Source organism: Equus asinus, chromosome 7 (assembly GCF_041296235.1).
Source record: "Equus asinus isolate D_3611 breed Donkey chromosome 7, EquAss-T2T_v2, whole genome shotgun sequence".
Lineage (NCBI taxonomy): Eukaryota > Metazoa > Chordata > Mammalia > Perissodactyla > Equidae > Equus > Equus asinus.
Genome location: NC_091796.1, coordinates 54202684 through 54218870, shown reverse-complemented (window position 1 = coordinate 54218870; position 16187 = coordinate 54202684). Strand labels below are relative to the sequence as shown.

Genomic DNA, 16187 nt, shown 5'->3' with positions numbered 1-16187 from the left:
TGTAGAGATATGATTTCTAGAGACATAATCATTAGAACAAAATCCCATTACAGCAACTCAGCTATAATTATGTAGCTATAGATATCTAGATAGGTATAGTATATACAGATACGTTTGCGTAGACTGAGTAATAATAAGATTTCACCAGTCCTCGGCAGACAAAATCCAGGACCTGAACATTTATTTGACCTTAAAATGACATGGAGAAAAAAATTTAGTGTTATCAATGTCATACAGAGACATAAAACATTAAAAATTGTTATACATTCAAATCTGTTCACTTTTTTCTCCTTTATTATTTCCAGGTTTCCAAATTTCCTTCAAAAATTTTTCCCAACTTTAAAATTATATGTATATTCTACAAAATTTTCTTCTAATACTTTAATTTTTTAACTTTTTTTTACAATTATTTAAGACCTTTATTAACAGGTGCTTGCAGTTTGTTGACTTTTTTGAAAAAATCAAGTTGTAAACTTTTATTGCAAATTAAAAATGAGGTTCTTAAAAATCTCAACTTGACTAGATATGAAACAATTTAAAAACCTTTGAAGGTGTATTGAGAAAAACCAGGCTTTTTAAAAAAAAAAAAACACGTTTGTCATTACCAAAAAGAGACATCTTTAGGTAAAAATAATAAAAACCCCATGCTGCACAGATAATGCAGATAGTTCTCGTTATCTGGTCAACAGGCAAAAAGCAAGCACTTAAGGTCTTCAGCTCCAATCTTTTGTTCATTTCTTATTGCTGTAATTTCATATTCATTTCTTCTTCTTGGATGACTAAACCGGACGATGGTAGAGATGGTAAGCCGGCATTTACTCAGCCCCGCCCTGCTCAGCCTGGGGAGCGGACGAATTCTCAACTGGTGGATCGGCTGCATTTGTCTCTTTGCCATCTTGTGGTTTAGGGTTTTCTGGGCGTCTGCGTCGGTAATTGAAGTTGCGGCGGTGCCGACGTTGAGGTGGCTGCTGACCTTGGGTCTCATCTCCTTGATTTTCCTTATCTTCATTGCCAGCCTCTCTGGGCTGTCTTTGGCCAGGAGGGCCCCTGCGGAATCGTGGTCTATAACCCCGATACATATTCTGCCTCACTGGTCTACCTTGTTCTCCTGCACCCTGGTTGTCAGCATCCTCCATCATCTCCTTGCACAGGAGGGTAGGAATACTGTGGTCGACGCCCATAGGGTCTCCTGTAGGGCCGGCGTTGTTGGGCCTGGCCTTCGGGAGCGCTCTCCGATCCCTCATTCTTTTCCCCACTCTCACTATTCTGGTAATTCTGCTGGTAATTGCGTGGAGGACCCCTGCGACGTGGATAGCGTCTATAATGGTTACGGTCTGCTGCATATTTACTGCCTTGCACTGGAACTCCACCAGGGCCTGTAACATTTGCTGCCTCCGCGCCCTTTTCTCCTTCAACAACATCAAACTCCACAGTCTCTCCGTCTCCTACACTGCGAAGGTACTTCCTGGGGTTATTCTTCTTTTCGGCAGTCTGGTGTACAAATACATCTTCCTTGGTGTCATTCCTGTTGATGAAACCATATCCGTTTCTTACATTGAACCATTTTACTGTTCCCAAAACCCTTGTTGCGATGACCTTCTTGTCCCCGGCGGCAGGCGCCGCCGATGTGAGGCCGCCCTGGCCGCCGCTCCCTGCGCCGCTGCTGGGGTGCCCGGCTTGGTGTCTGCAGCTCTGAGGGCGGGGGCGGCGGGCGGCCGCTGGGTCTCGGCCTCGCTGCTCATGGTTGCGGTGATGGCGACTGGGGCCGGCTGGGGCAGCTGCGGCTCCTCCCGGGGTGTGATGGTAACTAGGCCGGCGGCGGCAGTGGGGCTGCTCAGGGCTCTCTGGGGTCCGCTCTCCGCTCCCTCTACCGATCAAACTCGAACTTTTTTTTTTAAGATTGGCACCTGAGCTAACAATTGTTGCCCATCTTTTTTTTTTCTGCTTTTTCTCCCCAAATCCCCCCAGTACATAGTTGCATATTTTAGTTGTGGGCCCTTCTAGTTGTGGCATGTGGGATGCTGCCTCAGCATGGCCTGATGAGCAGTGCCACGTCCCCGCGCAGGATCAGAACAAGCGAAACCCTGGGCCACCAAGGCAGAGCACGCGAAATTAACCACTTGGTCACGGGGTCGGCCCCTAATTTCTTTTTTTACACTTAAATAATTGTATCTAGAGCTTATTTCTGTACATAATGTAAGAAAGAAGTATAACTTTTTTCCCATATGGAAATTGTTAGTATGCTAGCATTATTTATTAAGTAAATCACTGTTTCCCCACTGAATTGAAATATTACTTTTATGATGTATCAAGTTGCTGTATATTCTTTGGGCTATTTCTGAACTCTATCCATTGCAACTGAGCCAAGTATATTTTTTGCAGTATTGCTTATATTTATAAGAACTAGAAAAAATTGGTAGAAGAGTGGATAAATAAATTATGGAACATCCGTATCACAGAATGTTATTTACCTAGGAAAAAGGATGAGTTTATAAATATTGGTCTGGACAGATAGCCATGCATACTATGCTTTCTTTTAATAAGCAATTTCCAGAGTAATGATTTGAGAGCCAGACCCCGCTATAATTTAATATATTCGCCAGAAAAGTGTTTACATCAATCATTTCAGAGATTGATGATGGGGAAAGGAAAGAATATTAACTTTACAGATATCCGAATTGCTTAATTTGTTGAAATAAGCAAATGCGAACTTTTGTAATTTAAAAATCCAGTAACAAAATTTTAAAAAATCCTTGTTTGTCTATGTGTTACAGGCTTTCTTATTTATTTGCATCACTAAAATTAAGTAGAGGCACAAAACCCAGAGACAGCAGTTATTCTCAGGTGAACATGAGCCCACAGGAACAAATCACTAGACATCTGAGGTGAACTTCCTTAATTGACAAAGATTAAGCTAAATAGTATATACCATGCAAAGTAGAATTGAAGCAAGTGGATTGAGAATTTTAAATATGTGTTATACACAAGGAGATATTGAATTATGTTACAATCAAAAAGTAAGAATTAAAAGTCATAAGAAAACAAGCAGAAAAGTTAAATATGAAATACACAAAAACTGAAATAAGGAACATAATAGATAGAAAAAAATAACAGAAGAAGAAAATTAGATAGAGGAAATTTACCAGCAGGCAACAGGAAAGGATGCAGACACATTAAAAGAAAAGCTAAGCTATTTGAGGGATAGACAGTACATCAATGTCTAATAAGAGTCCCAGAAGGATGGAAGTTATTTTAATGAAAAGCAGGAAATATGTAGAGAAATGATGAAGATAAATACTAGAATTTTTTTAAAAATTAACTCTCACCAATCAAAAGACAGAGATTCTAAGATCATATTTTAAAAATAAGATCAAAAAATATGTTGGCTATAAAAGAAACATTTAAAACAAAAAGACACAGAAACATTGAAAAATAAAAATGTAGAGGCACGTATAAATTAAATATGAATCAAGAGAAAACTGAGGTAGCCATATTAATACTAAGAAAATACAATGTAAGGGAAAAAATATCAGAAGAGAAAAAGGAGAGTAATATATACTGAAAACAAGGAGAAGGAAAAGAAGATATAACCACTAAAAACATAAACACACCTGACAATACAATCTTAAAATACATAAAGCAATAACTGATAGTACTGTAAGGAAGAATAGACAAATCAACAATTATAGTTGGAAATTTTAGCAGAGAACTCTCAGGAATTAATAGATGAAGCAAAAAGAAAATAGGAAGACATTGAAGACTGGAATAGTAGAGTTACCAACTTCAAGCTATGAGATATATCAGAACTCTGCATTCAACAAACAATAAAACGCATCTTTTTCTTTTAAAAAAATTTTTTTTTATTTGAGGTAACATTGGTTTATAACATTATATAAATTTCAGGTGTCCACGATTATATTTTAATTTCTGTGTAGACTATGTCATGTTCACTACCCAAAGACTAATTACCATCCATCACAGTACCCATGTGCCCTTTTACTCCTTTTACCCTCCCCGCTTCCCCCTTCCCCTCTGGTAACCACTAATTTAATCTCTTTATCTATGTGTTTCATTGTTGTTGTTATTGTTGTTGTTGTTTTTATCCTGCACTTATGAGTGAAATCATATGGTATTTGGCTTTCTCCATCTGACTTATTTCACTTAGCATGATACCCTCAAGCTCCATCCATGTTGTCACAAATGGCACAATTTCATTGTTTTTACGTCTTTATCCATTCATCCATTGATGGGCACTTAGGTTGTTTCCAAGTCTTGGAGAGATGAACATAGGGATGCAAATATCTCTTTGAATTGGTGTTTTCTGTTCTTTGGATAAATATCCAAGAATGGAATAGCTGGATCACATGGTAGTTCTGTTTTTAATTTTCTGAGCAATCTCCATACTGGTTTCCATAGTGGCTGCACCAGTTTCCATTCCCACCAGCAGTGGATGAGTGTTCTCTTTTCTCCACATCCGCTCCAACATTTGTTATTTCTTGTCTTGTTAATTATAGCCATTCTGACAGGCAGGAGGTGATATCTCATTGCAGTTTTTATTTGCAGTTCCCTAATAATTAGTGATGTTGAATATCTTTTCATGTGCCTGTTGGCCATCTGTATATGTTGTTTTGAAAAATATCTGTTCAAATCCCTTGCCCATTTTTTAATTGGGTTGTCTGTTTTTTTGTTGTTGAGTTATATGAGTTCTTTATATATTTTGGATATTAACCCCTTATCAGATATATGATTTGCAAATATCTTTTCCCAATTGTTAGGTCATCTTTTCGTTTTGTTGATAGTTTCCTTTGCCTTGCAGCAGCTTTTTAGTTTGCTGTAGTCCTATTCATTTATTTTTTCTTTTGTTTCCCTTGCTTGGGGAGACATGGTATTCAAAAAGATACTGCTAGGGGGCTGGCCCCATGGTGTAGTGGTTAAAGTTCGGCACACTCTGCTTTGATGGCCCGGATTCACAGGTTTGGATCCCAGGCAGGGACCTAACCCACTCATCAGCCATGCTGTGGTGATAATTCACATATAAAGTGGAGTAAGATTATTAGCTCAGGGCTAATCTTCCTCAACCAAAACAAGAGGAAGATTACCAACAGATGTTGGCGCAGGGCTAATCTTCCTCAGCAAAAGTAAATTAAAAGAAAAAAAAAGATACTACTAAGACCAATGTCAAAGAGCACACTGCCTATGTTTCCTTCTAGGAGTTTTATGGTTTCAGGTCTTACATTCAAGTCTTTAATCCATTTTGAATTAATTTTTGTGCATGGTGTAAGATAATGGTCTACTTTCATTCTTTTGCATGTGGCTGCCCAGTTTTCCTAACACCATTTATTGGAGAAACTTTCTTTTCTCCATTGCATGTTCCTGTCTCCTGTGTCAAAAATTAGCTGTCCAAGGGGTTGGCCCCATAGCCTAGTGATTAAGTTCAGCATGCTCCCCTCCAGTGGCCTAGGTTCAGTTCCCTGGTGTGGACCTACACCACTCATTGGTGACCATGCTCTGGTAGCAACCCACATACAAAATAGAGGAAGATTGGCACAGATGTTAGCTCAGGGTGAATCTCCCTTGGCAAAAAATATATATATTAGCTGTCCATGGATGTATGGGTTTATTTCTGGGCTCTCAGTTCTGTTCCATTGATCTGTGAGTCTGTTTTCCTGCCAGTACCATGCTGTTTTGATTACTATAGCTTTGTAGTATATTTTGAAATCAGGGAATGTGATACCTCCAGCTTTGCTCTTTTTTCTCAGGATTGCTTTAGCAATTCGGAGTCTCGTGTTTTTCCACATAAATTTTAGAATTATTCATTCTATTTCTGTGAAAAATGTCACTGGGACTTTCATAGGAATTGCACTGAATCTGTATATTGCTTTAGGAAGTATAGACATTTTAACAATGTTAATTCTTCCAATCCTTGAGCATGGAATATCTTTTCATTTCTTTGTGTCTTCCTTGATTTCTTTCAACAATATTTTATAATTTGCAGTGCACAGGACTTTCACCTCCTTTGTTCAATTTATTTCTAGGTATTTTATTCTTTTTGTTGTGATTGTAAATGGCATTGTATTCTTTTTTTTTTTTTTTTTTGAGGAAGATTATCCCTGAGCTAACATCTGCTGCCAATCCTCCTCTTTTTGCTGAGGAAGACTGGCCCCGAGCTAACATCCGTGCCCATCTTCCTCCACTTTATATGTGGGATGCCTACTACAGCATGGCTTGCCAAGCGGTGCCATGTCTGCACCCCGGATCTGAAGCGGTGAACCCCAAGCTGCTGAAGAGGAACTCGAGAACTTAATTGCTGCGCCACCAGGCCGGCCCCAATGGGATTGTATTCTTAATTTATCTTTCTGCTATTTCACTGTTAGTGTTTAGAAATGAAACTGACTTTCGTGTGTTGATTTTGTGCCCTGAAACTTTACTGTATTCATTTACTATTTCTAATAGTTTTTGGCAGATTGTTTGGGATTTTCTATATATAGAAACATGTCATCTGCGGGCCAGCCCAGTGACTCAGAGGTTAAGTTTGATGGCCCGGGGTTTGCCGGTTCGGATCCCAGGTATGGACCTACACGCCACTTGTCAAGCCATGCTGTGGCAGGCATCCCACATATAAAGCAGAGGAAGATGAGCACAGATGTTAGATCAGGGCCAGTCTTCATCAGCAAAAAGAGGAAGATTGGCGGCAGATGTTAGCTCAGGGCTAATCTTCCTCAAAAAAAAATCACGACATCTGCAAACAGTGACAGTTTTAGTTTTTCCTTTCCAACTTGGATCCATTTTATTTCTTTTCCTTGACCAATTGCTGTAGCCAGGATTCCAATACTATGTTAAATAAGAGTGGCAAAAGTGGGCATCCTCGTCTTTTTCCTGTGCTTAGAGGGATAGATTTCAGTTTTTCACCATTGAGTATGATGTTAGCTGAAAACACGTCCTTTTCATGTCCATGTGGAATATTTACCAAAAAAGGCCATTTGTTAGACCATAAATATGGCCTCAATAATTCTGTCTACTGCCATAATAAAGTTAGAAATCAGAAACAATATAGTTTCTCAAAAATACTATTTGTAGTGAAACCAAAAAGCATATTATAATACTATGTTTTGTAACTAAATAGCATTTTAAATAACACAATTTTTAAAAAACTAAATATTTAAAATTTAATAACAAAGCACTATATGTCGAATTGTGGTGAATACAGCAAAAGAAGTGCTAGAGGGAAATCTATATTTTTAAACACATTTATAAGAAAATGAGAAAGATTATAGGAAAATGAGATAAGAATTCAACTCAAAATATTGGGGAAAGCATAGTAGAAAAAATTCAAAAGAGCAAAAAGGAAGGAAATTATACTAAAGATAAGGGCAGAAATCAATGAAATGGAGAACAAAAATAAGAGAAACTTAACAAAACTAAAGGTCATTTTCTTCTAAGATTAGTAACACAGCAAACCTCTTGCAGGATTGATGAAGGAAAAAGAATATTCAAATGAAGAAAATATTAGAACTGAAAAGGATAGTTAACTGTAAACATTATAGATTGGAAAATAATAATAAAAGAGTATTATGAACAACTATACACTAATAAATTTTAGACCAAAGTGAAATGGATAAATTCTGATGGAAAAAAATGACAAAACTGATCTAAGAAAAAATAGAAAATTTGAATAAGCCAATAAATAGTAAAGAAATTGATGAGATAATTAAAAACCTTCCCTCACAAAAAGAATGTGCCCTAAATTATTTACAGATGAAGTTTACCAAACTTAGTACAGTTGTTCCTACATTATATAAGTTGTAGCAGAAAATTGAAAAAAAAGTGACAGCTTCCTGGTTCATTTTATGAGACCAGTATAATCTTAATTTCAATATGAGATATAGACATGAAAAGAAAATTATAGGCCTCTTTCACTTATGAATGTAGTTGTAAAAATATTAAAACAATAGCTAATGGAATCCTAATCAAATATGGTTTATTCCAAGAATACTAGGATGGTTCATTATATGAAAATCTATCAAATTAATTCACCTCATTAATAGGCTACAAGAGGCAAATTGCATTATCTCAAATGATGCAAGGAGAAGCTTCTGATAAAATTCACCACTCATGCTTTTTTTAAGTCCTAGAAAACTAGGAATAGAAGGAAACTTTCTTAACTTTGTAAAGGTCATATACCAAAGCCTTCAGTAAACATTATATTTAAGAGAGAAATTTTAGATGCATTCCCTTCAAGACAAAAGCAAGATAAGGATGCCGACTATCACTATGTCTGTCGAAGATTACAGTGGAGATCCTGCCCAACTTTACAAGAACAAAAAAGAGGGGTACGAATGAAAAGAGAAGATATAAAAAATAGCATTATTTACAGATGATATAATCGTCTATGTAGAAAAACTAACAGAACAATCAACCGAACCATTAGAACTAATTAGAGAGCTCAGCAAAGTTATAGTATAAAAATGTAATTTATATACATTGATAGCATTGTTCTACACCAGGAATTCAAAAACTAAGACCCTGTGGGCCCAATGCCCCCAAGGCCTGTTTTTATAAGGCTCCATACGCTAAGAAGGATTTTTATAGTTTTAAAAGTTTGTGAAAAACTAAAGAGCATTCAACAGAGATCTTATGTGACTACAAAGCCTAAAATATTTACTATCTGACCCTTTACAGATAAAGTGTGCCTCTCTCTGGTCTAAACCAATGACAACCAACTAGAAGACCTCACTTTTAAAAATAGAGTACTATTCACATAGCAACAAAAATCATAAAATATCTAAGAAGAAACTAAATCAAGAATCCACAAGTCCTCTGCAGAAAAAATTTTTTAACTCTAATAAGGAGTGTATGCAATGATCTGAATTAATGGGAAGATATTCCATGTGCTTGGATGGATTGCCTGAATTTGCCCCAAATTAATCTACAAATTCAGTGCAATTCCAATGGGGCTTTTTAAGGAATTCAATAAACTTATTCAGAAATTTTTATGGAAGAAGTGTCCACAAAAATAGCTCAGTGGATTTATAAAAGATGGAAAGGGGGCTGCTCTAGTATGTATTAAGATATATTTAAATGTGATGATGAAAGCCGTGTGATAATGTACGCATGAACAGACAAACTGATCAATGGAACAGAATTAGAGACTTCAGAGATAGACTCACACATATATGGGAACTTAACATATGATAAAGGTGGCACCACAAATCAATGGGGGAAAAGTCTGATTGCTCAGTAGATGCCTAGGGAAAACTTGCTCACTCTAGGGAGAAAAAGCCCACCATACAGCACAAACGAAAGTGGACTCAAGATAATTACCAACCTAGGTATAAAAAGTAAAACTGTAAAGTCAACAGAGGAAAATATGGGAGAAAATCTTTGTGACCTAGAAGCAGAGGGCTTCTTAAAGAAAACTTCAAAAACATGAGCTATCAGGCAACAACAACAACAAAATCAACTTAATTACATCAAAATTAGGCATATCTGCTGAACAAAAGACACTACAGACAAAGCCAAAAGAAAGGTAAAATGGGAGAAGATACTTGCAATGTCTAAAACCAACAAAGGGTAAATATCTGTGTATGTGCGTGAGACGATACAAGAGGGGAATGTGGAAAAAAGGGAAGAATTAGATAATAAAACAAGAGCTAGGCCTACCACAAAACGCTGGTGAAAACGTGACGTGAACCGAGAGTTATAATTAACCTCACTCTCTGCATCTGAGGTCCATGGAGAAAAAATATATTTCACCAAATCTGAGACACTTTTTGATTGTAAGATGTCCCATTATTTTATGTCATTAAGAAAGGAAAACTACCAAATAAACCATAACACAATGCTTTCTTATCACGCAAAATTTTATTTTCTACCTTTGCAAGTGCTTTTCCACTAACTTGGAGAGTTGTTTTATTTATTTATTTATTTATTTATTTATTTATTTATTTTGAGAGACATTAGCCCTGAGCTAACTGCTGCCAATCCTCCTCTTTTTGCTGAGGAAGACTGGCCCTGAGCTAACATCCATGCCCATCTTCCTCTACTTTATACGTGGGACGCCTACCACAGCATGGCTTACCAAGCAGTGCCGTGTCCACACCTGGGATCTGAACCGGCGAACCCTGGGCCGCTGAAGTGGAACATGTGAACTTAACCGCTGCACCACCAGGCTGGCCATGGAAAGTTTTTTAATATTATCTTTGTCATATATAAAAAGAAAGAAATATTAGTAAAATAAGTTGGTTAAAGTAGTCCTAAAACATTGTTATATTCAGAATCCAACTCTTCTGGATTACTTTTTAATTCAGACTCATCAATGCTCAAGCCGTTGCATGCAGTTCCATCCTCATCAAGAATGTTAGTGATGCAAATTTTCTTCTAAGAGGAACCAAATGAAATTGCTGACATTTGACTGTGACCAAAAAATGGAAATTTCATATGTCTCAACCTAATAAATGAGTGCTCCTTTATCTCCAGCATTTTCTTCCAAGCATCTGATATCCATTCTGCAAATTTTGATGCTAGCACTCTCTCGTTGTCCCCAAAAGATACCAAAGGAAGGTTTTCGTTAGACAATGATCAGGATATTACTTTTTACAGTGGTTCTTAAATACCTTTTGGAATGGAAACATCAAGAGATTGTAGTTGTCCAGTCATGTCACCAAGAACAATATCCAAGGTCATTCATGCACAGGCAAGGAAAACTCTGTCACAACCACCAGCTGGCCAAGAATGATTGAAAGATGTCCTGTGGATTATGAGTGGGGTTCTAACTTTAGACATGTTGAAATGGAGGAGATCCATCTTAGAGTTGATGAATAGTAAAGTATTAATAATCAACAAATAGAAATAAATAGATAATATGGATGAATAATAATAAATTTTTAAAGCATTCAGTAGAAGTTTTAAGCATGGTGGATGCTGTCAGTGCCCACCCATTACCCCCTGCACTCCACTTTCCAGCACGTCTCTTGCTGTACCCTACACCCAGTCTGTGCCTGCTCACGGGGCAGGGCAAAGATTGTGGGGAGATAATAACCCTGGGAGCAGCTTTCAGCCAAAGATGGATGAGAGTTAGAGGACAAATACCTCAGCTTTCTTGCCCTTCAAGGCAGTGACTCTGAGGCTGGTTCTTTATCATCTCCCAGAGATCCCAGGGGGCTTGAGGTCCTGCTGCCCAAAGCAGTACCTGCTCAGACTCACCCTAGAGTGGCTTCCTCCTCTTCCCTCTATCCCTTCTGCACTCTCTAACTGATGCTTCCTGAGATGTCCCCCCAAATAAACTACTTGCACTCAAATCCTAGTTTTAGTGTCTGCTTCTAGGAAGGGGCAATCTAAGACAGTGAGCAAATCTCATTCAAGAACCTCGTAGGGTTCAGCCACCATCTGACACAAAATGTTCATGAGCATAGCCTCCCCTCCCCCCACAAAGAGATCTCTTTCCTGGGATTTGAACCTGAAAGTTGCCTCCTCCTGTGTTCTCCCTGCAGTCCACGCCCGTTCTCCCCTTTGACGTCTCAGCTTCCCCCCTCCCCTTCCCATTCCACCACTCCACCTTCCCATCCCTCCTCTTTATAAACACAACTCTGCTTCTTTTCCCTCTAGTAACTCCAAGAACTGCATTATGGGATGCAATGAGCAGAAAATTCTCTATACAGAGCCTGACCCCCTGTGGTGGAGAAGAAGTGTGTTCACAATATTAAATTAAATATTTAATATAATTAAATAATATTAAATGAACAAGTAATTTTACTCCTAAGACACTCATGTTTAATGGTCAACATACATCAGAGATGTTCAGAATGTCTCCAAAGGCAGGAAAAGTTTGCAAGTAACCTGCTAGCAAGCAAATCTCCTTAAGTGGTCAAGTAGAATTATCAGAAGGTATGGAGGTACAAAGACGTCGAAAAGCAGTGGAGAGATATAGCAATGGACAACAACCATATGTAAAGATGTTCAGCATCACTAAAAATTCAGGAAAGGCACATCAAACCTAATGAGGTGTGGTATTAGTCATCTCAGACTGCCATATCAAAATACCACTGACTGAGTGGCTTATCAGCAATATTTATTTCTCACAGTTCTGGAGGCTGGAAGTCCAAGATCAGGATGCCAGCATGGTCAGGCTCTGTGAGGGCCCTTTTCCAGGTTGTTGATGGCTGCCTTCTTTATCCTCACATGATGGAAACAGCAAGCTAGCTCTCTGGTCTCTTCCTATAAAGGACAGTAATCCCATTCATGAGGGATCCACCCTCATGACCCGATTACCTTCCAAAGCCCCATCTCCAAATACTAGCACATTGGGATTCGAATTTCAACATGTGCATTTGGGAGGAACAAAAACACTCAGTCCGTATCAGGTATCACCTCAAACCCCCTAGGGCAGCTACTATGAAAAAAACAGAAAATGGTAAATGTTGGCAAGGACATGGAGAAATTGGAACCTTCGTGCACTGTTGGTATGAGTCTAAGATGGTGTAGTTGCTATGGAAAACAGTATGATGGTTCCTCAAAAAAGTAAAAATAGAACTACCATATGTTCCAGCAATCCCACTTCTGGGTACCCAAAAGAACTGAAAACAGGAACTAGAAACAGATACTCGTATACTCATGTTCATAGCAGTATTATTCACAACAGCTAAAATGTGAAAGCAAGACAAATGTCCATCAAGGGAGGAATGGATAAATGAAATGTAGTGTATCCACACAGTGGAATATTATTCAGCCATAAAAAGGACAGAAATCCTATTACATGCTACAACGTGGATGAAGCTTGAGGACATTATACTAAGTGAAATAGCCAATACAGAGGGACAAATACTGCATGATCCCACTTACACGAGGCATCTAAAATAGCCAAACCCAGAGAAACAGAGAGCAGAATGGTTGCCAGGGGCTGAAAGGAGGGGGAAGCAGGGAGCTGCTATTTAATGGGTACAGAGCTTCAGGTTTGCAAGATGAAAACTTCTGAAGACTGCAGAACAGTGTGATGTACTTAACACTACTGAACCGTACCCTTAAAAACGGTTAAGATGGTAAATTTTATGTTATGTGTATTTTACCACAATTAAAAATAAAACTAAAAAATGCAATGACACCTTTTGAACTGAAAGAAGAGGACCTGAAAAGTTAAAATATTTCTTACCCTCTTTTCTGCAATTCTGCCTTAATATTGATAAACAGGAAATGTAGTCAGTGAGCCCCTGAGACACTCTGTGCAAGCTCTGCCCCAGCCCTGGGTCTCGGTCTAAAACAGTAAGAAAGCTCAGAGAGCACAGAAGCTCTTCCGAGCAGAGACTATTTCTTCTGCCTGCTTCGTGCTCCCTGCAGCCCTGATCATTTATACACACTTGGGGTTAATAAAGGTAACAGGGGCTATTTTGCTTTTTCTTCTACTAGAAGAGGAATAACTCACAGAAAGAGCGACTCTGGCAAACACATTTGGTTAGAAAGCTCTTATTAAAATACAAAACTAAAGCAAATATCTTTTTTGTTGTAATGATCCAGTAATATAAAAGGCCACAAAATTAAAAGCACACAATGGCTTATTGCTGCACCTAAACCAAGACCCGATGTTTATTGAATTATTAAATAAGCAATTATGATAACCTACGATATTAAAGACGGAGTTGTGTTGCTGAAGACTAAGGCATTGTTCTCAGGGGAACCGCCCCAGAGGAGGGCCCTCGCCAGCTTTGTGCCGGCACAAATGGATCCGGCCACACAGATGAGCTCGTCCACAAGTGCCATATTCAACAAAAGAACAACTTGTATTTATTCCCAAAACTTTGTTAAAAAAAAATAATAAACATCTTTGCATTTCCATCCCACCAGGGAATAGAGTTTTAATGAACATACGGACCAACTAGGTGACATCTTTATCAGCCCTCATAAACCTTGATTGAACACACAGCGATAAGGCCTGTTTAAACTGTCCTCCTCCTGATAACAGGCCTGGAGTCAGCGCGGCCTTAGCAACGGGCCAAAAGAGGCCTCTCCAAAACCCAGAGAGCAGCCCCGTGGGCACAGGGAGCCACAAGCCCCGAAAGCTCTGGGCGGCTGTTTTCCTTGGGGGTGAGGGTAGGGCGGTGGGTAGGTGGGTGCAGGCCCTTCCTCCTGGTTTTCTTGGAAAGAGATTTTCTTCAGAACCAGCTTTGGCCCCCGGGGGTGAGAAAGACCCTGGAGAGAAAGGGGTGCTTTAAGCCCTAGTGACCTTTAGCGTTTTCATCTGCAAACACAGAGAACTCCAGAGGAGTGGTTTTAGAGGCTTTGGGAACGGCCAGCTCTGGTTTTCTTTCCACGAGCATCATAAATGAGTGAAAGGTACAGACATCTGAAAAGAACAGGGAGCCATGGGATTTTTCTAACAAGCTTTCAGTCTGATTCCTGTAGCCTTTTCCTTTTAGGCTGTAGCACATCCAATCACTACTCGCTTCTTCAAAGCCCATCCCCTTGCCCTCCACCTTTCCCAATCCAGGGCCCACAGCGCCCCCCACAGGCTTCGGCAGCCAGCGCCGTCAGTGGGGGAGGCTATAATTCTGCGAAACACTGGAGGCTGGCGTCAGCAGCCACAGCCAGAGGAGAACATTCATCCTGGAGGCCCGCTGAAGATCCACCTCACGTGGGGTGGTGGAAAATGCTCCGAGCTGGGCTTCACAGCCCCTGGTTCCAGTCCCAGGCTTCTCCCACTATCTGGCAGTCCTTGGGTACATCTTCTAACTATTCTGGACCTCCCTGTCTTCAGTCGAAAAAAGAGACAGTTGGACTGAAAGATCTTTCAGGTCTATAATTAAATGATTCCATTAAAAAGCATTTTCCCATATTCCCCTAGGCATCCCTCTCCCCCAGCTTTTGATAAAATTTAGTGACCGCGGTGGGTTATCTTACAGGTCAGGACAAAGCATACACTCGGTTATTTCCTACATCTCTAAGATAGAGGTTTTTCACAATAACCTCCAATAAATTTCCCCTCTGCGCCCTCCATCCCCCACATGGGACATGCCTCCACTGAGGGCAAAGTCAGGCCCCTAAGATGCCTTCCTGAAGGCCAGTAACCTCGAGCTTTGGCAGAACAGTAGTGGAAGGAAGTTTTACAGCTGGGAAATTCCACTGTCCCACGGAAAACACCTGGCCTCTGCGATGTCCAGGGACTTACATCTTCAGATGAGTTTGCAAAAGAACTTAAGCTCTTTTGACCCAGGAAGTAAATAGGAAGCAAGGGCATCTCTAGGAAAACTGGGCTTTAAGATAATACCCTGTCTTGTGAGCTATACCCAGCACGTGCTCCATGCCAGCAATTTCCTTTGAACAACTTACAGGGAATTTTACGTTTGTAAAGCGGTTTCCCAACACTTTGCCGTAAGTCTACATCCCCACAAGACTATGGTTAATATTATTGACAATTTTTTATAAAGGAAAGATCTCATGTACACAAATAAAAAGCAAGCAAAGTGACAAAACTAATAAATACAGTCGTCCCCCCTCATCCATGATTTTGCTTTCCATGGTTTCATGGTAAACCATCGTCTGAAAATATTCAATGGAAAATTCCAGAAATAAACACTTCATAAGTTTTAAAGTGCATGATGAAATCTCACATCGTCCTGCTCCATCCAGCCAGGGACATGAATCACCCCTTTGTCCAGGGGATCCACGCTGTAAAAGCTACCCAACCATTAGTCACTTAGTAGCCCTCTCTGTTATCAGATGTACTGTACTGAGGCAAAGATTCTGGTTTTATTGGTGACAATTTTACATACATCAGTACACTGTATATTTTTCAAACCCAAAGCTAGCGCATGAGATGCGATGACCGTGGATGTGCTTTTGAGGGCAATGTAGCAGAATAACTGAAACGCCAGCTCCCTGGGGCAGTCTCAAGTAGTCACCAACCTACAGGAGTTCCTGGGAAGCTCCCAGAGGAGAGAGGACACCTGGGATCCGCTCTGCAGACCAGAGACACGGGGGCAGTCAGCAAACTCCAGTACAGAGCCATCATAATGTTCATGCATCAAAATGGAAAGAGGTGGACCCCGAGGGAGACCAGGTAATCTAATACTATTTCTTATGCTCCCCCTAGCACTCAGAAAGCATGGCTCTTTCCACACCATTTCTAGAGTTAGGGTGCTAATATAATTTATCATCCAAACAGGATATTTGAAAAGAGGACCCTATTAGTAATTACAACA

At 39.5% G+C, this 16187-nt stretch overlaps 1 pseudogene; it reads right to left on the bottom strand.

Annotated features, from left to right (window-relative positions):
• Nucleotides 1-583: 583 nt before the first annotated feature.
• On the bottom strand, nt 584-1865 carry LOC106843394 (Y-box-binding protein 1 pseudogene; annotated as a pseudogene).
• Between the last annotated feature and the right edge of the window lie 14322 nt (nt 1866-16187).